The sequence below is a fragment of the Photinus pyralis genome, unplaced genomic scaffold, assembly GCF_008802855.1.
Source record: "Photinus pyralis isolate 1611_PpyrPB1 unplaced genomic scaffold, Ppyr1.3 Ppyr1.4_LG1, whole genome shotgun sequence".
Classification (NCBI taxonomy): Eukaryota; Metazoa; Arthropoda; class Insecta; order Coleoptera; family Lampyridae; genus Photinus; species Photinus pyralis.
This window is the reverse complement of record NW_022170249.1, coordinates 60,428,421-60,449,344: the sequence shown is the minus strand read 5'-3', so window position 1 is coordinate 60,449,344 and position 20,924 is coordinate 60,428,421. Positions and strand designations below refer to the sequence as shown.

Sequence of the window (20,924 nt, the reverse complement as noted above, 5' to 3'; positions counted from 1 at the left end):
GCGGGCAATAAAACTAAAATACCTAAAACTAATATGTACAGGAAAATAAAAATAAAGTTAATGCTGAAATAAATAAAAATAATTAATTCTGGACCGGTGTACAGGAGGTATTATCTATAATAAAACCAAATTTATGTATTATACCTTTTAGGGTGCAGGTTCAGAGTCCGCTGCTCGGCGCGCCAAATTATGTGAGCAACCCTGGGTACGTTCCGGCTTTTGCCCACAGCCTCGGGTAGCGTCGGGAAATAATTGGCGAGCAAAGAAAATTAAAAGTGTATTGTCTAAATAGAAATAAAAATATATATATACAAAATAAAATAATATAAAAGATTTCCGGAGCAGTCCTCGTATTTACTTGGGGAGTACTGCCATCTGCCGGTAGTTATCTGGCCCCAGCGTGTCAGCGGGTTTGCTGTCAATGCCGTTTTCGTGTCGGACTGTAGGTTAATTTCCACGTGCAGTGCTGTCTAGAATGTAACAAATTAATTGATGCGGGATTGAGGGCTGCGCCACCCGAACGGGGTAACCAACAGAACCTGCGGGATGAGTGTTCGAACTGTAACAACTAACCTTTCACGTGACGGCTTTCAGCCCCTTATGGCTAACGTAGGCGGGAGCACTGTGCCCCAGGTTTATGTAGGACGGGGTGACGGGAATATACTACGGAGGTGTACTTCCTTTAAAACCAGGAGTCACGCTCCGATTTTGTTTTGAAGACACGGACAGGTAGGAACGTACGGAGAGTAATCTTGAGGAATACCTGTTGTAGTAACCCGTTCGCTAGGGAGTACACCTAGGAACTGGAATTACTCGGGGAATTGGGAACTGGTCAGAGTAATAGAGGTAACGGCTTGCACGTTTTAATAAAGGGTTGAAAGATTGTTGTTTTAATGACACTATAAACACTCACTCACCTTACGGCTAATTACGATTTACCTCCTAGGGCTAACGGCAACACACTCAACACAGGGAACGACATGGGGTGCAGGTTAACAAAGGTTTTACAGGAAATGGAATGACGGTTAAAGGTGCAGTAATCAATGACAGGTAAATCAGGCTGGTTAATAGGAAAAGGCACCGGTAAAGGTAGAAGCAAAAGTTACAAACACTGGAGATCTGGTGGGGGAAGACGATTAGGAGGGGCGAAATTAAGTGGAAATATCTGGGGGAAATCTTATTTACTGGTTTGGGCAGATTATTTCCTCACCCTTAATTTCGTTTCCTCACAAGTGAAACCTATTTTGAGATTTATTATATTATATACAAAACAAATTTTTAACTTTCGAAAATGATGCGTTTCATCGAAGAAGGTAGGGTGAAAAAATATGCATTTCGTTCACTTGTCGAGAAAATAACTTTAATAACAACCAAAATTTTCACCCTTAAAAGCGCGATTGGTACATTTGTACACGTCACTCACATGACGGTTAACGTCAGAGTAACAAAAGTCAGGGCTTTAAAGTGTAAAACCGTTGACCTTGGCGAAATACCACAACTTAACTGAGATAAATATTCCTAAAGGAAATTCCTAGTGTTTTGGACAAATAACTAATTCCCGTACGTCAATTAATGAAGAAAAAAATTAATGAATATTTTTATATATCACATGTTCCCAAAGATAGAAATAAAGTATCTAGAAAAAACATGCACCTGAAAGATCAAAGTTTGAAATAACAACACATCATTTATCAAGGAAAGAGAAATTTATGCACCTTAGGCAAGGTAAATCAATAAGATAATGTGGCACCTTCATTAAAGCGAATATATAAATGGGTCGTGTAACAGCGGGTCTTCAATTGGCAGCCCCGTTATTAGGTGCATTTGTAAGTATACGGGCTTGAAGTGTTTCGCCCATTGTCGAGAAGTAAATGGAATAATTGAAAAACACAAATGATTGATCTTGTACAATGAAATATCAAACACGGGGACAGAGTTGAAAGGAAAGTTTATTCATCAATTATCAAAATACACGAATCTCTGCAAACCCTTTAAGTGCTTAACAAGCGTGATATTAGCATTGACATTTGAAAAGTAGCAAGTACTTAGAACAAGTTTCCCATTTTGTCTCAAAATTACTTGAAACCCAAGAATAGATTTAGAAATAATTTATTCGCGAGGAGAATATTATACAATGTTTGTCTCATTCTATAGAAAATAAGCTTGCTCGGTGATATACATTGTAAGTTTCCCACACTGCTTCGTGTCTTAAGAGAAATTAGTTAATTTTGCGCTCTGAGCACTCATGAAACTTAATATCTGTCGTTAACCTTCCTTATTAATACTGCAGTTTGTGTAGCTTCACCGCCATGAATTTGTATATGTACAAATTATGTGATATATAATTTTATATAATTAAAGGGCGTACAATTTGCTTGAATAGAATTGCAAATTAAATTAATTTTGGCGGGAAAATTAAGCACAGAAATGTTATCTAGCGAAAAATAACGAAGATCCCTTATTTCATAATGCTACTCTTGCTTTAATACTTCTATAATTAATGCAACAATACACTATTGAGTGCATGCCCGTTCTTCAATCTAACCAGCTCTATTTTAGGTGGAGTGTACTTTTGTTAAAAGTTTCTTACAGTAAAGGGTATTGTCTCTCCATCTGTCCATGTATTCAATTGCTTTATAACCAGGAGTGTTAAACTGATCTGGTAAAATAAGCATTGTAAATGCGATCTACTAGTGTTTTAGTAAATACGAGTACAAGAGTAAGGAAGGATTTCTGGAAGTGAAACTTTCGTGAAATAAAAAACATACGAAAAGGTACAGTGAAAAAAGAAACTAAAAAAATTCCAGATACCTTTTTGACCACAAAGTGATGGACAGAACGATACGAAACAAATATTAATTAATGGAGATGTGTGAATTTAGGATAAGTAACATATAATTATGTCCACACATGCGAAGGGTTTGAAGTTAATCCTTGTTCTTAATTATCCTTTACCCCTGCATGCTATTTCTTTATACAAGCCCCAATGCTGTTCGTGCTCTTATAATTCTTTGAAGGATCAGCGTAGCAGAGCATTAAAAGTTGGAAAGAAGAAAATTCAATTACGCTTGTACAGGATTTTACTTTTAATATAAATTATGTAGCAATTTCTGCGTAATTATGGAAAAGCCTATAATTGCGGAAATCATTAACTTTGTATTTATTAAAAAAATATATAATTAAAAAAGGACACGGTTTTATTAAATGAGACATAATCTCTTTTTAAAGTTAAATTGTGAAAAGTTCCTTTTTTCTTTAGTTACTAAAATTAAACATGAAGTTCTAGTTCATAATTTACAAATTTTAACTCTGAAACAACTTCCGAGAAAAACTAAAATACACTCTTATTTGGAAGTTTTAGAAGTTTTATGGTTAGGGGTTTGTACATCGCTTCGTTTGATGTGGTTACTATGAAAATTATGCTGCTCAAATAACGCAATTTGCTTTTAACGTTCATTATATGTAAATAGAGTAAATGTACTTTTATGATGTATAAACGCTTAAAAGCAATAAGTATGTTGCCTCGCCAAAGAGCGCAAGTTTACACATCGCATTATTATTTATGGCTCACTCGCAATAACGATAGATCGTCTTCTGAAGAAGAGGCGTCGTTCATCCTTTTTAGACGAACAACCCTTTAATACAATTCATTTTAATACGCGCGCAGTCGCTTAAAGTTATCATTTGTTTTATTAATTATCAGCATCAATTCAGAGAACGCTGAAAGACAAATGTTAGTGACGCGTCTCAAGCCCTAATTAATTAAAACTATGCTTCATCAAATTAGCATTTGCATTTTATGAACTAACATTAGAATCGGTTGATTTATTCCGTTGTTGATAACTTTCGTTTGTTTAATTACGAAAAACTTGATTCATATTATATTAAAATCAAAACTTGAAATTCAAGTCACAAATACAACAAAACGGAATCCGCTGGTTGTCTAATTTAATAGTACTGATTGAAATGCAAATCATTATTCCAATCCTTGCAATACAATCCCTAGTTATGTACCCTTACACAACATCGCTGTTTACTTAAACTTTCGGTAATTAGTAAGTTTTTGACCAGATTGTATACGCTTCCCACGTGTGCGTAAACTTCACTCGCTTTGAATTTTGGAGAAACAACGGACAGGTTTACTGTAAACATTTCAAGGCGATTTTCTTATCTTCATCACATTATACCGCACTTGCTATTTTCACTATAATTATTATCTACTGACTGCCATTTTGTACCTACCGGAAATTTACGGTCAACGGCCAATGCAAAGTAAGCGATACGGTAGACACCACCAGTGTAAGCCATACAGTGTTTTCTTACACAAATTACTATCGCACGTATTTACGAGTATTTGCAAACGCAAGAAAACACCAACATTCCCAAGCATCACCAATTAGTTTCATAAACGTTTAATTTTTGTTTATACCAGGAATATCATTTTAGTTATCATCTACTTCTCATAAACGATAAACTGTCCGCGAGATCAACGTTAAAATACTTTAAGTATAAACGTATATGAAACACGTTGAATAATTTTCAATAGAATAAGGTTATTTTTAGTTTCAAATAAACGTGTTTTGAATTTCGATAGATAAGTGGAATACACATATATTGGTTTTGATAATATACATATGTATACCTACCATAATATAGACAAAAATGTAGAAAAAAAGGAAATAGATTTATTATATTTTTGTTGATAAATAATAATGTATCATTTATGTCATTGGATTTTTAGAATTTTGAAACCGGTGGCTGGCTTGTTTTAACCAATCCTGACAAGCTTGTCCAATTGCTTTGTCGGTAATCTCTCCAACTATCGACCTATCCGCTCCTCCTGTTTGAAACGATATATTCGTCGCCTCTGTAATAAACGAATGACAAATTACATACCTATATGTCTACTATTCAAATCAAACATGCAATAGAGTAATCGAAAAGAATTTCAATTCAATATGTGTTACTACAGGACCCCCTTATTATATATTTAAAAAACCCGAAGTCTTTAGGTGGCCCAGGGGCCGAGATCTCGATGGAATAGACAGACAGATAGACGACGGGAAATCAAGCACAGAAGCGTTACCTCAAATTCGTTGTGTTACGCTAAATATATTTTACGGAGGAACCGGTATTTAATTACTTCACTCTTAGATATAATTGAGGCTACACTGACAAAAATTATGTGAATACGAAGCTTCGGCCGCCACCAGAAGGTAAAATCCCTTGCTTCTGCAAAAGGACGGCGGGATGGTGTCACGGGACGGTTACGGATGCCACAGCTGGTTCAGTCGCAGATAACGGTCTCTTCAGGGCTCCAAAAAGGTACGGTAAATACTGACGGAAAACCTACAGAATTACGGACGAACAACAAATTCCCAGAGCGGAGAGTAATCTATATAAGGAAGAGACAGAGGAACACACAAACCCCCTCAATTAATTCTAACGGTTGGTTTAAAATAATCACTCACCTTGGAAAAAATTAAAAGAATGCATGATGCGTTTTAGAGCGCGTACCTATTTTATTAATTCGATCATGTATTAAGGGAATGTTAGACTTTCCAGAAATGGCATCAAACTCTCATGATAACGTTAACATTCAAAACTTCTTTAATTAATTGTGCGGCCTGCTGGTGTTCTAAAAATCTGCAATTGGTATCGAAATTCAATGACGCAAAGTAGAAGAAAAGTATGGCGTGTATTCTCTTTGCAAGTCTGATCGAATGGTTTAGTACAGACAAGAAAAAAAAGATCACGGAATCATTTGCACGACCTCTAGCAGCGTAAATAAAGAACTATTATAAATCAAACCTGTAATACTGAACTAACTACATCTAAAGTAAAAGGGTTTAACAAAGAAAATACGTAGGTGACGCAAAAAGACTAAATATAAATTTTGAATTCAAATAAAACGTCACACTCTCTACCCTAATCGCTAAAATGTTAAATGCGGAAGGAGTGTATTGTGGGTTCAATGTGTCTGCTTCTTCCTGAACGCAAAATAACTCACAAAGTGTTCATTGTAGTCCCTGTTCACAATAAATTCAGTATAAAGTTTCAGTTTTAACTAAGAAAAATGTGCCGGTTTAGGGGTAAGGGTACTCCTACCTGCTTACCCTTGGGAAAGGTAGAATAAGTTTAACGTTAAAGCGAACAGACGCATTAATCTGGTTATCCTGGCCAATAAAGGTATTGGTTAATATGCTAGTTTCTTGTTCTTATCCAAACAGTCCTTAAAGTGATCATGGTTCAGACTAATACAGGGCGTTTAATAATTTTGGTCTGGTCTGTATACTCGTATATCCTTAAAGTCGCATTTACTTTTAAACAATCTTTATTTCGGAGAGCAGTGGAAACATCGCCGGTGTCATTACGATACTCAAAAGAGGGAGATCGATGAGAAGATTCTTTAAATACACGGATCTCCCTTAAGATTTGGAAAAATTGGGCTCAAGTTAACACTACTATTTTTTTGTGATATTGATTCTGCATCATAACGAAATTAGTATTCGGTACAATTACAGTATGATAGTTGTAACCGACCTGACTAATTTAGACAAAAGAGTGTTTCCGCCCGGGATCGAACCGGGGACCTTCCGCGTGTTAGGCGGATGTGATAACCACTACACCACGGAAACGTTATGATAAATTGATGATAACCGTGAAAGCTGAAGGTCAATATGGCTGTACATGATCCTGCCCTATATCATTTTGAGTATGTATGTGGAAAATTTTGACCAAGATAATCATGATTTCAATGGATGAAGCATTGACCACGCTTTCTAAAAATGGCGACACCCCGCTTACTAGCCATGGTTTAAGTGGGTGGGTTAAAGAAAAGGATGCACACTGTGCAGAAAGTATGGCAGTGGAATAAACACAGCAATGGTACGTGGAAAAGAGTTCCTATAACAAAGCCATAAATGATCCAAATACTCGCTGCAGGACTGAACCATAATTTCCAATCCCTAATCTTGCTTGGGCGAGCTAGAGCATCAGACCTCTGCTCTGTATGCGCCAGTGGATTTCACATTCGGATGGCAGTTAACGAGTATAGTTAACAGCAATAACAGCTCTGACAATCCTACTGCCATTGGAAGTTTTGCTAATCAGTTACCGTTTTACTGCTTCAGCGTTTTAAAATTTTACTACCTATGCGGCCATTTTGGTATCGATGTGACATAAAGTTCTGCGATCAACTGCAGGTAGACATTGGCAACATTGTGATTTGTAACGCTTGCATGGGAATTGTACTATATCATTGAATAAGTGGACTATATATAGTGGTATACAGTTTCAGACCTTATATAAACCTCTCGCCAGGAAAGATTGCCGGTCACAGAACACTTGATCCCGGTCTACAATCTATGTTTTTCTAAAGATGTGATCGACTTCCGGGATAGTATCGTGTCAATGTTGAACAAAAAGACTTTTCGTTCAACAATGGCACGATCTTATTCCGGAAGTCGCTCGCATTTTATGAAAAACATAGATTGTAGATCGACACAAGGTGTGCTGTGACCGGCAATTTTTCCTGGTGAGAGTTATACATATTAGAATAGTTGCTCGAAAACAATAATAAAAAGGGTTGTTTCCGCCCGGGATCGAACCGGGGACCTTCCGCGTGTTAGGCGGATGTGATAACCACTACACCACGGAAACTTGTTGGCTAAGCCGTTTCGACTACTAGTGCAGCGGAGAGAGCCGCGAAATCGTTCAAAAAATTTTTTCGGAGTAGAAAGAATTGGGACCCACACCATTTTGTTCAGAAATGTTTGAACCTTCAGAATCTCGCTTTACGACATTTTCCCGTGGTCCTGACAAAAGTTATAGGCCGCTAAAGTTGAAATTTACTCATTTTCGCGCGTGCGACTAGACCACCGAAAGTATTTATTTTCTCAGCAACTAAGCGATATACATCAATCATTCCTTTTGTAAAATGAAAGTACATTTATAGCAGAATCTAAAGCATTCAATTTAACTACCTTGTTATGCACAGTTTTTAGAAAAATGACCGTCAACTTCCAAAATTCGTGTAGCAGATGAAAAGTGCGCACTTTGAACTCTCATAACTTTTTATTTCACGATATCGATTTCCAATATTTATAGCTCATTCGATGCTCCAAACCATTGTGATTATTTTATTTTCTATAACATTACCGTGAATTTTTCATAATAAAAAAGTTACGGTCATTTAAGTAAAAACCTACCGACCTCGCCGAGTCGGTAATCGCGAATGAGACGGAGAGGGAAGGATAGTCAGCAGCGTTCGCTAAACAAGGAGCGATGCGTAAGAGATTTTACTTTACTAAGAAATTTCTCTCCGAATACCAAAACTAGCTATTTAGGCCGTTTAGTTTACAAATGCATTCCGCCGAGTTGCATTGTAAAATCTCAAACCTCTGCCGTTTTTGAATTCTCCACCAGCGAGCTACAATACCATCCTAACCATCGTCTAGTGAAATCAAAAAACAAGCCTGAATCTTTGGGACAAAATCATACCGTTGTTACTGCTGATCTTGCAATATACAACACAGCACAAGAGATACCTGATGTGGAGTAACCCCAAAATTTACAGGGAAAGGTACCTATTTGTACCTATATATTTCACCAAAGAACTGAGATACATGGAGTTAGGTAATGAATTGTTTGAGATTTTACAATGCAACTCGGCGGAATGCATTTGTAAACTAAACGGCCTAAATAGCTAGTTTTGGTATTCGGAGAGAAATTTCTTAGTAAATTACGCATCGCTCCTTGTCTAGCGAACGCTGCTGACTATCCTTCCCTCTCCGTCTCACTCGCGATTACCGACTCGGCGAGGTCGGTAGGTTTTTACTTAAATGACCGTAACTTTTTTATTATGAAAATTCACGGTAATGTTATAGAAAATAAAATAATCACAATGCTTTGGAGCATCGAATGAGCTATAAATATTGGAAATCGATATCGTGAAATAAAAAGTTATGAGAGTTCAAAGTGCGCACCTTTTATCTGCTACACGAATTTTGGAAGTTGACGGTCATTTTTCTAAAAACTGTGCATAACAAGGTAGGTAAATGGAATGCTTTAGATTCTGCTATAAATGTACTTTCATTTTACAAAAGGAATGATTGATGTATATCGCTTAGTTGCTGAGAAAATAAATACTTTCGGTGGTCTAGTCGCGCGCGCGAAAATGAGTAAATTTCAACTTCAGCGGCCTATAACTTTTGTCAGGACCACGGGAAAATGTCGTAAAGCGAGATTCTGAAGGTTCAAACATTTCTGAACAAAATGGTGTGGGTCCCAATTCTTTCTACTCCGAAAAAAAAAACTACCTCAAATAAGCGAGTTAGCGCCGGCTCTCCGCTGCACTATACATCTTATTTGTAATAACTGCTTGCCCAATTAGTGAAATTAACTACTCTGCAACAAAAATCGTGTTTCCGCCCGGGTTCGAACCGGGGACCTTTCGCGTGTGAAGCGAACGTGATAACCGCTACACTACGGAAACATGATATCTGTCCCATCAACGGGCGTTGAATCTTTAATGGCCCCGGGATTCCAAGGAAAACTTTTTGGGGAACGCTGGACTAGATAATTATAGTTTGCACTAAACGGTGACGTTCTGGGGAAGGCTGGGGAAATCATAAACAAAACACCGGGTGGGATAAACCTTTTATATTGGTGTGTAACACACCTGCTTGCCCAGTATAATCCACAATCAATACAAAAATGCTGAAATGTCACGCAGAATTTCAGGACTTAAAACAACTGGTCACAATAACTAGATTTAAAAACAAAATTTAATTGCTTTTTTCACAATCACTTTTTGAACATTTTATAACTTCAAATGTCTCCTCTCTTAAGTAACTTTGTATAGCACAAAAGATGCGTATCAATTTCAGACTTGTTGAGCCTCAACATTTCCCTAAAGAGAGCGTTTTCCCTTTCTATGATCATACAACGTAGCACAAAAATTGTTTCCGCCCGGGATCGAACCGGGGACCTTCCGCGTGTTAGGCGGATGTGATAACCACTACACCACGGAAACGTTGTTAAAAAATATTTGTTAATCATGGTTCGCAAAATTGTCACTTTATTTATCCTTATATAAGGCTAGTCAAGATCCATTGAACTATTTTTGCCTCAATAAGACCAAAGATTAACTATGGGTACTCTTTGATAAGACAAATAGGTGGTTGGGATAATAATCCAACTAGCGGCTTATAAAAGACTTCTTGTCAGAGAAGAGGTTCGGGAAGGAGGAATGAGAAATTGTAGAGAGCATACCGGTATTGGTAGGATCCAGTCGGTAAGAAAATCCGGATAATATCAACATGAGTTATCCACAAATAAACGGTTCTGTTCAAGATTATGAATTACAAAATGTATGGGATGATCATAACTACATAATGAATTCTGTAGTTATTAGTGAATGTTCACTACCAATAATTGATAGCGGGTTACGAAACACGACAGTTACAGCAATTGCTGAAATGTCAGCAATGTATCAATGCACTAATAGGAAATAGAGACAATTTTTTAAATTCTTTAATAACTTAATTCTAAGGATACAATAAATGTTTGCAAATTGGCGGAGCATTATTTTCGTATACATGAAAACAGTATCACAAAAATAAATTTTATGAAACATTTAAAAAATAAAATCATGTTTAATGTTATTCAAACACAATTTTTTTTGTTCTTTAAAACAACATGCTGCTGAGAAGATTAGTAACCACATATATTTTTTAATAGAAGCGGCCATAAGATATTTAAATATCCGCATCCATTTTCTATGTAAAAGGTGATCGGAAATACAAGACCCTATTAGACAGGACTATACAAAATTAATATTATTTAAAGGGCAATAATGAATAAACAATTGTAGTGTAATTTTGTTTGTAGTTAGTAGTCCTTTTAATTATGTTGGCTTCGTATGTTAAATTAAGTAAACTTCTTTTGTTTTCGTAAGTGTAAGGTTTCTATATAATTGTTTATAGTTTAAAATTAACTTGTACCTATGTATATAATTTTCTGTTAGCGTTAAGAATTCTTAGAATAGTTACATTTCACATAAAATTACTCTACCTGGGCAATTTTGTATAGGATCTTGTACTATATGCGCTGCATAACATCAAAGGCATACTGCAAGGGCAAATGTTTGTTACTTGTGTAGGAATAAAAAATGTATTGTACTTACATTTACAAAAAAGTAAAAACACACTCAAGAAATGTTAGATTTTCAATTCTGACGCACTTCTGTTGTGTGAGTATAGACAAGAAGTTTCCCTACCTGTGGTATAGGGTGGTATAGTATACGAGTTACGAGCGGATTCAAAGTTTTCTCCTTTACTATCAACTGTATACATTTCTTGCGCACAGTTCTAAATACACGGACCAGATTCATTAAAATCAATGTTGTTTGTTGGATCCACATCCCGTTTCTGCTTAGGACATTTCAACTTAGAGAGTCTAGCTTCACCCGATTCCTTACGAATCCCTAACGACCTGCTTCTTTTTGTTGATAAAAAATCGTGCCTTGGTGACAAATGGTATCAGTTTTATTGAATGTATTACCTGTCCTCTCTCTTCCCTTGTCTAAGTGGGAACGGATAATGCGATAATTGGTTAGAAATTGAATAAGTGAAAAAACCACTAGTGCATTTGTCGCTGGAAAACTTGCAGGTAACTTTTGTCGCTGTCATGGTGACAATTGCACTGCGGTTTATGCGATTTTTTATACATGAGTTCAATTGTTCTTTAAAAATTGTACCAAAAATGTTTCTGAACTTATGTGAATTACCAAGCCCGTTTTTGGTGATCCAATTTCTATGCATTTTTTCATGTAGAAAAATGGCAACTGACAATCTGCCAAGTTCAGTGCGCGCCGTCGTATCGATAGGTCGATCGCGATCGTAACGGAACGATTACAAAGTAAGCGAATTAGGTAACCAACGACCAGTTCGTGAGGGTGGTTACCACCCTTAATTGGCCACTGGAATGCCTGTTGCTATCTGTAGCATCTGCCGAGTGGAACTCGCTCGACAAGAAAAACTTGTTCGCTGTGCTAGCTGGTGCGAAACTTACTTTCACGCGAAATGTGCTAAAGTTAGTGACGATGAGCTTAAATTTATTAATTCAAAAAGAAACTTTCATTGGTTCTGCGACCCCTGTGCAGTCCACGAATCGCACAGTCTTAAGAATATGGTGACAAATATAAATAAAATGATGATGGGCTGGGATAGTGTAATGGAGAATGCACGGGAAGCTCGTGAATCAGGAGAAACTTTTGACGGATGTTCTAGACCAGGTAAACACCCAAAATAACGACATAAAAAAGGACCTGGCTCAGGTACTCCACACCCAAACTGAAGTGAAGCTTACTTATGCAGAAAAGTTAAAGCAGAAAACATACGACCCAGTCATTATCGTGAAACCCAAAGACTCATCCCAACTCTCGAAGCAAACTTTCACTACACTAAAGAAAAATATTAATCCAGTTACGAGAGAAGTTACCGGAATGAAAACCCTTCGACGTGGAGCCATCGTCGTGGAATGTAAAACTAAGGAGGCAGCGGCGAAACTAAAGGAAGAGGCAGAATCGAAGCTGGGAGATGAGTACATTCTCTCAATTCCGAAACGTAAATTGCCAAAGATTAAGATCGTGGGACTGAAGAAATCAACAAGTACTAACTTAATGCAGTTTACGCATTTCACAGCCGCCGTCCTTGACAAGAGGGCTCAGGTGGACTGTGTATACACCGATTTTGCGAAAGCTTTTGATAAGGTCTCCCATCAGGTCCTGCTTCAGAAACTTCATTTTAATTGTGTCAGTAGCCCAACGGCTAAATTTCTTAAATCATATTTAACATCGCGTAAAACGCGAGTGAAATACAATGGGGTGAACTCAACCGAATTTTACCCCTCTTCAGGGGTACCTCAGGGAACACTACTTGGCCCTTTCCTTTTCCTACTATTTATTAATGACCTACCGCGGGTGATTCAAAACTCCAAAGCACTTCTATTTGCAGACGACCTGAAACTTTTTAATAAAGTGAAATCTTCAAACGATTGTTTAAATATTCAAGCAGACATAAATGCAGTGATAAATTGGTGCAATAAAAACAAACTGAAGCTAAACATAGAAAAGTGCAAAGTTGTATCGTACACAAGATCCAACAATCACACGATTTTTAAATACGAAATAAATGGGCAGGATATCCAAAGAGTCACCTCGGTTAGAGATTTGGGCGTTTTATTCAATAGCAACTTAAATTTTCATCGGCACATTGAATCCCTTATAAATGCGTGCGACAAAGTACTAGGCTTTGTAATTAGGAATACCTACAATTTTTTACAAGCATTTCCTCAATCATTACCTTATACAATGCGTTCATCAGATCCAAACTCGATTATGCGGCATGTATTTGGACACCCCAAACTTATAAGCACGCAGACATGATAGAGAAAGTTAAAAAAAAATTAGTGCGAATAGTGTATTTTAGGTCGACTCAAAATTTTCCACATTTAATCTCTTACTCCAACCAACTAAAATTTTTAAATAGTGTGCACGGTATTAAAATCTCAAGTTTACAAATCCGACGCGAAGTGATCTGTGCTACCATTGTGTACAAGATACTGAATAATCACCTAAATGCCCCAGAATTGCTTCAGGAAATTAAACTCAAAGTGCCACATGTTAAATTAAGGAAAAACGATATCATCTTTTTAGTGACCATTCCGTCATCGCCACTATCGAGGAGCCTGTTGGCTTTAAATAAGAAGTGCCGTGAGAGAGACATCGATGTATTTCACGGCTCTTTGAATGAATTAATATTTAATTAGTCATATAAGATCGTAATTACTGTGTAGTTTTAGTTTTAAGTATGTACAGCACCCCAGTGCCATGTAATTGGAATACTTGTATTCTGTATGGTATCTGGCTAAACAAATAAATAAATAATATAAAAAAAACGTTACAGCTGGGATACCTTTGATAATCCAATTTCCAATCAAATTGCAAAATGCAAATGTTTAAAGATCGCTGTCGGTGTTTCCGTAGTGTAGCGGTTATCACGTTCGCTTTACACGCGAAAGGTCCTCAGTTCGATCCTGGGCGGAAACAACATTTTTAGCACAATTTATAAAAGGATAGGTAATTGGCAAAACCTCGTTAATGAGGCCTTCAACAACGTTTCCGTGGTGTAGTGGTTATCACATCCGCCTAACACGCGGAAGGTCCCCGGTTCGATCCCGGGCGGAAACAAGTATTTTTGCTACGGTCAATTTAATTGATTCTGCATTTCTTTGCTTTGCATCAAAATGTATGGGAGTATCGAAAACGGACTCCATTGCTTTCCTTTTATTCATTGAAGCAATTGAACTTTAATGGTTGCCAAATCCACTATTAATACAGGGTGTTCCTAAATATGATGTACATATACAGAAGGGGTCAATTCTTGGGTTTATTTTATAACTAAAAGTTCATATAAATATATGTCCGCAAATACTTGGTTATCTTAAAACTGCAGGTTGAATAGAATTCTTATAATTAGGAAATTTTTTCTTTTGGATATCGATTTCGTAACTTAAGGTAACATTCCATCATCAGACCTAGCTGAACGATACATATCGAGTGATATGACACTTATAACTCATAACACTCGATATGTAACTTGCAGCTAGGTCCGATGATGGGACGTTGCCTTAACTGTACGTATCTATATTATAAAGATATTGTTTCTTAAGTTAATTGAAACATTGTAACTTGGTGTTTCACCCTATATCGACATATTATATTACTGCTTTTTGTTATATTTTCAATAAGTTAAATAAACAGTTTTACATGTGGCAACTAATTCCAAGTAGAGGGTAGTGTTGCTTGAAAATATCTAATAAAAGATTGTTTCCGCCCGGGATCGAACCGGGGACCTTCCGCGTGTTAGGCGGATGTGATAACCACTACACCACGGAAACGATGTCGTTGGAAGTTGCTGTTAACCACGGCACGGTATTTTCAGAGATAGCAGCTCTCAGTTGAGAAGCGAAATTCTTTAGATTGATTAGTTAATCTATCGGTCTGTGTGTCAGCAATTCCGTTACGTTGCACAATAGCCAAAGAAGAATACATCGAATTCTGTCTTCTGTAATAATAGACTGGTTCACTTTTCGAAGTTTGTCTGTCCTAGGAGCATTTCAGACAACATTTGGCCAACAAGTCTTTTTTTTACTAATTGCTACCTGCTGAACACGAATATCGATGTTGGCACCTCGAAATCTGAACAGGAAGTCCGGAATTCAAGATGGCGACCAATTTCCGAAAATGTTGATCTTTTCACTCATGCGACCGATTTTTTCGATTTAAAAACTAATTATAATGTTATTCCTGACGTACGTCACGATAATAATAGTTAACTATTATTTTAACAATAATGTAATAGTTTTTTTAGCGACAGGATGCGTAAAATTAAGAATTAAGGAATTCCTAGCTTTCCTTGCCGAAAGGAGGACTTGCAAAACGATTGTTTCTAGTAATCCCAACACATATAAGTATTCCCGACATGCGTTTATATTGCATAATTCTCCTTATAAAGTTTTGATAACTACAATCTTTCGAATTTTACGTTAATTTTCAAATGAAAAAAATGAAGGAGTTCAACTAAACTGCGATGTATTATTATTATTCAAGAATGAAAGCATATAGAAAAGTGAAGACAAATTTATCTTATTTTCATTGTGTTAGTCAATTGTCTTCTTGAGAATTAGGTACCTAGTACAAATCAACGGAGTCTTGCGACATTTACAAAGTATTGACGAGCAATCCTATTTATAACCATAAAGGACGATATCTAGAGCAGCCTTCGGAATTAATCTAACGTTGTGAGAATGGGGATGTAGCCATTTTCAATTCTTTCCGCAGAAAATCAAGGATAGATATGCTAGTCTGGGTGACATTTCAGAGTTTAAGGACAAAGAACTACCTCTTGAGATTTACACCTGATATGCCGTAATTATGGAAATGGATGAAATGCTAGAGAAGACGTGCGCATTCTTCCAAACGGACGTCTGGTAGCCACTTCTCCCTACCGAACTAAGCGGGACGCGCACCGTCGGTGGAAACTGTGGCATCAGCTACCTAAATAGCGGAAAAGACGCCACCTAAAATATGCGAGCCAGGTCGATATTCGGAACAAGTGAAGTTTCATGTACCTAGTTATGATACCAACCTTGTATACTTTTGTCACGAAGATTTTTACAAAAGATATATCTTCTCGCTGAGGAGTATGGTACCCAGCGTGAACAGTAAAGAAGAGCGCTTTTGAAACACTCTCTGGTTCACATCAGGGTTCGGATATAGATATTTGTAAATGTCTAGTGGGCTGGGTTGGTAGACCAGCCTTGCCTGAACCCCCCCCCCCTGCTTAAAAATAAAGGTCAAGAATAAATAAATAAATAAAAATAAATGCATCCAAGCGGGGAAATTCACAACAGCAAATGACGTGACATCACTTCCTGTGATAGCGTAAAAGGGCAGGATATTCGTTACTACTGCTTTTGGCCAGTTCCTCTGCACATCATTATGGATATCTTTCTTGAAGTACCGGTCAGCAACCAAACTTAGTTTACCAGTATTTTCTCGAAGGTATGAAGAAGCAACAGAAATACATCTGTATCTGTAGCGTTATCCTAGTATCCGCTTCCTTGTGAAAAGCTTCTAAGGAGGAAATCTGTGTCGTCTGACGGTTACAGAAAACTTTTCTTTCATCACTGAAGCCTCCAGGAATCACCAGTACGCCGTCAAATGAGGCGTCTTCAAGGTGATGCGACAATAACTTGCTTCTTTTGTTTTCCTCTAATGAAAGGAAATTCTTCCAAATGTGAGGTAATGGAACATCGCGGATATCTATCACACGACGCACAGGAACCAAAATGCCGAGCAAAATGCTTGCCAAAACAGGAATAATTTAATAATTACACGCTGTAAACAAATTTAAACAGTAGCCATACAGTAGGTACTATGAAAAAAGGTTTCCACTTTTACGCACTTTGACGTTAGAAAAACTATGGAATCATTGTTTAAACATTTGTTCACTATTATTATCGTGCCGTACCTCCGCCAGGAATAACATTATAATCCGTTTTTAGATCGAAAAAATCGGTCGCATGAGTGAAAAGATCAACATTTTCGGAAATTGGCCGCCATTTTGAATTCTGAACTTCCTGTTCAGATTTCGAGATGCCAACATCGATATTCGTGTTCAGCAGGTCCAAATTAGTAAAAAACGCCTATTTGGCCAAATGTTGTCTGAAATGCCCCTAGAACCTGTTAAAACGCTGCTTTTTATAAAAGTGAACCAGTCTATAATATAAGTTAGTTCTGCCGCTTCGACAGTTGGACGAGGACGAGTTGATATTTACTGACTTTCTTATTCATCCATTTTACAACAAAGAAAGTTTTGCTGTATTGTGAGTTCGAAAATTGGTCAAATTGTCGAATTAAATTCAGCACAGTAACACTGTTATAGCACAGAATGACAATACTTCAAATGCATTTTTTGCAAAAACTTCTCTATTGACTGATTTGCTCTGGATGATCATACATAAAGAATGAACAATTAAAAAAACAGTGTATCTGGTGAGAAATAATGACGACCGAAAAAGTGAAGTTAAACCTGTATAGACAAGGTACGTACGTATGTCTTAGGTAAATTTGAGCTACAACTGCGCATATGTAACATGTATGGTTTTTCTTGTTTGTATACATTTCTGGCGGATTTTGGTTATCCCGCAAAATATTTCTAAACAAGTATAAATTGTGAAAGCGCCTTTTTTTAACCGAAATAGCTTTTGTTTTGACATCACCAATGGATATATTACTTGCAGACGTCTCAATCGCCCTTTGTGAGTACTCTCTTCCGACAATCGGTTCTTGAGGTATAAGGGAATATACCAGATCACGATAAGCGGTCGAGGAGGAGGGCTATGGTTGGTAGAAATTAATTCCTTTCGTTAGAGTACCATGAAGGTTAAAACTGTAGCAATAGTTGGTAGAAAACGGTTCTTTTCGTTGAGACCTTTAATTAGAATGCAATGAGACAAAATCTCAGGAAATAATTCCTGGGGTGGCCCCCCTTTTAGACAGCGAAATTTGATGGTCGTCTGGGCACACCCTCTCTGTATCTATTACTCCCCACTGTCGTACTTTTCCTCTCTTCGTACCGTGTTGTTGCTTCTCTGTTTCTCTCTTTCTCTCTCATCTGTCTCACTCCTCGTTCGCTGGCTTTTTCTTTTCCTCGCTTCCTTTATTGTTTCTAACGAGATATACCAAAATAAGTGAGAAGGGGGGAAATTGTTTTAATGCCATCAGATTATTTTTTTATTATTTATTTTAACACCAATTTGTTTGTATCAAATCTACAGCGCTACGTGATAATATAACGTACGAGGATAAATTCTTAAAAAATGCGCTAAAAATATATTAAATATACATTACGTCTCATAAATTATTTATCAATTATTACTTTGGTACTGGTAAATACGGTTCCTTCATAAATATAACGAATAGCAACTTCCAAATCGTCATCCATGTTGATTTTTGTTAACGTTAAATACATATACCACAACTGCCACAATCGTGTCCTTAATTCCTTAGGTACGAGGACAATGTGTATGACAATACACCTCGCAATACACTTCAAAACTACTTTGGAATAAAATATTCTAACAAACATAGCAAACACATTTGGCATAATCAAGTTAAGTATTTTAAATTGGGTAGTATTTAATAATTAAAAATCTTTAGTAAGATTTTCGGCGCTTATTGCGTCCAATTTGTTCCTGAATAGCAATGCCAGAGGTAGGGTAGGGGTTAGATTGAAATTAGTAGGATGTGAGTGAGTTTGAATTCGGTTCTAAAGCTATACAGCGCGTCTGCTTTCGCAACAGTGTTTCCGTGGTGTAGTGGTTATCACATCCGCCTAACACGCGGAAGGTCCCCGGTTCGATCCCGGGCGGAAACAATATTTTTTTTTATTTTAAAAAGTAAATTCATATTTAAGCCATTAGTGCATAACTTCCGTTTAAGCGGACACTTGTGTTGTCACACCTTCTTCAAAATCATAATTTTAATTATTTCACGGATCTTGTTGAACAATGATAAGGTCTAGTTGAATGTAAAAATAATAGCAATAGTTTGTTAACCGTATTGTGCTTACAATCAAAGAATTTCTCCACGGTGGATCCTTCGCTGTACAGTACTTCTCACGGGGGCTAAAATTGTTTTTTATAATGTACATACAAATTTGTTTTGCACGATCGGTTATAGTCGGCTACTTACTAATTCATTTTCAAGGCGGTAAGGTGCACTTACCAACCTAGGGCGGTAAGTGTATCATAGCAACGTGCTTAGCAACCAAGTGACAGTTACAGTAACATGCGACAAGTAGGATATGTGTCAAAAATCAAATTATTGTTTATTAATGTGGAAGTTAAATGTACAATTTGCAAGTTACAAAAATTAGTTCGGGAATTAGACAGGCAATTGGAAAACACGGTGTTTACAGATTCTTCACACTCAGCAGTCGATAGCGGATTTGAATTAGTACGGTATGAAATAGCAGGTTCTGTTGATGGCAACGAAGATGATGAAGGGTTCCCTGGAGTTCCACATAAAATCTTCTGAGCGGTTTCAATCTTGTTAGTTAATGACTCACCAAGTACGTGTCATCGGGTGCTTCCGTAAGAAATTTATGGAAATCTGCTTTAGAAAAAACGCTAGATTTTTTTGGCTGATACCCAACGTTCTTTCTTTTCAAAAATGCTATCAGCGTACTGTATTTAGAAATATCAACACACCTTCTTAGAAAAATCATATTTTCAACATGGAATAATCACACCATAAGCCATTTCAATCCTTCACTACGTTGAACAAAATATGCTAACACAATTTTTTCACTTATGTCAGTTTGACATTTACTTTCACACCATTTAAGGAAAGAATCATATGCGGCTTCATATCTACTTTTAAATTTTTCGGGAATGATCGATGCGCAGCCAATACTCCATGCATCTTCTATTTCGAAATCTTCTGAATCATTTAGGTATGTTCACTTAGTCTCAACCAAACCACGTTTCGCGCACGTGTTGTTTTGTTTTCAAAAACAGAAACGTAACTGTAGCAACCCACAAAAAATTACTGAACCCATTGTGATGCTACCACATTGATACATTCGAATTTAGTTTATATCAATTATAAATTGATCGTGCAAAAAATAGCGTAAGCACCACGGTCAGTAGGTGCTTAACCGATTTCGGATAATATTGCAAACCTCGAGCTGCGCTCTCGGTTTGCAATTATTATCCTCAACCAGTAAAGTACACCTACTGACCTTAATACTTAATATACTATTTCATACCCACTACTGTAATTTCCTGACGCATAAATGACACATTATTACCTTTCACTGAGTTATTTTGAAAAATTATGATTTTACGGGCATTTTTGTTTTGCGCTCGTTATAACGGACACTATGTTTAGCGGCTTGTTTATGTTATAATTTTGTTATAACTTTACTGTTCTATATTACCGTTACATCAGCTTTTTGTGTGCCTGGAAGAAGAAGATGACAATGTAAAAATGGTTATCTTCGACAAACCTGCGGAGGACGAAAAGGCAGCAAAAAAGTTCAATTGAATTTATTATTTTTTTCACGGAAGAATTTCTTATAAATGTTGACGCAAACAAAACAATATACACTTGAAAAAACAACACCCCTTAGGTGTAACTGTTGATGAACTTTTAGTATTTGTGGGAGGTCTACTATTATTAGGGTATTTATTCAAAATATCCTCACAAAAGGATGTATTGGTCCAATTTGCCAGATTACTACCAATTCTTCAAAACAGCATGCAACGGAATACGTTTGAACAAATAATTA

At 36.8% G+C, this 20,924-nt stretch overlaps 2 long non-coding RNA genes and 8 other non-coding genes across 10 annotated transcripts; 4 read left to right on the top strand and 6 right to left on the bottom strand.

Moving 5' to 3' along the window:
- The first annotated feature begins 597 nt into the window (after positions 1-597).
- On the top strand, positions 598-883 carry LOC116159283. The gene is made up of 2 exons (XR_004142947.1): positions 598-729; positions 773-883. It is a non-coding gene; the product is annotated as an uncharacterized LOC116159283 (long non-coding RNA).
- A 5,682-nt stretch (positions 884-6,565) lies between these two features.
- On the bottom strand, positions 6,566-6,638 carry Trnav-aac. Its single transcript has one exon. It is a non-coding gene; the product is annotated as a tRNA-Val (tRNA).
- Positions 6,639-7,589: 951 nt separating this feature from the next.
- On the bottom strand, positions 7,590-7,662 carry Trnav-aac. Its single transcript has one exon. It is a non-coding gene; the product is annotated as a tRNA-Val (tRNA).
- A 1,761-nt stretch (positions 7,663-9,423) lies between these two features.
- Positions 9,424-9,496, bottom strand: Trnav-cac. The gene has a single exon. It is a non-coding gene; the product is annotated as a tRNA-Val (tRNA).
- A 467-nt stretch (positions 9,497-9,963) lies between these two features.
- On the bottom strand, positions 9,964-10,036 carry Trnav-aac. The gene has a single exon. It is a non-coding gene; the product is annotated as a tRNA-Val (tRNA).
- A 4,004-nt stretch (positions 10,037-14,040) lies between these two features.
- On the top strand, positions 14,041-14,113 carry Trnav-uac. The gene has a single exon. It is a non-coding gene; the product is annotated as a tRNA-Val (tRNA).
- Positions 14,114-14,181: 68 nt separating this feature from the next.
- Trnav-aac lies at positions 14,182-14,254 on the top strand. The gene has a single exon. It is a non-coding gene; the product is annotated as a tRNA-Val (tRNA).
- A 637-nt stretch (positions 14,255-14,891) lies between these two features.
- Trnav-aac lies at positions 14,892-14,964 on the bottom strand. Its single transcript has one exon. It is a non-coding gene; the product is annotated as a tRNA-Val (tRNA).
- A 3,970-nt stretch (positions 14,965-18,934) lies between these two features.
- On the top strand, positions 18,935-19,007 carry Trnav-aac. The gene has a single exon. It is a non-coding gene; the product is annotated as a tRNA-Val (tRNA).
- A 430-nt stretch (positions 19,008-19,437) lies between these two features.
- On the bottom strand, positions 19,438-20,391 carry LOC116158796. The gene is made up of 2 exons (XR_004142817.1): positions 20,355-20,391; positions 19,438-20,315 (listed from the first exon to the last, which is right to left on the bottom strand). It is a non-coding gene; the product is annotated as an uncharacterized LOC116158796 (long non-coding RNA).
- Between the last annotated feature and the right edge of the window lie 533 nt (positions 20,392-20,924).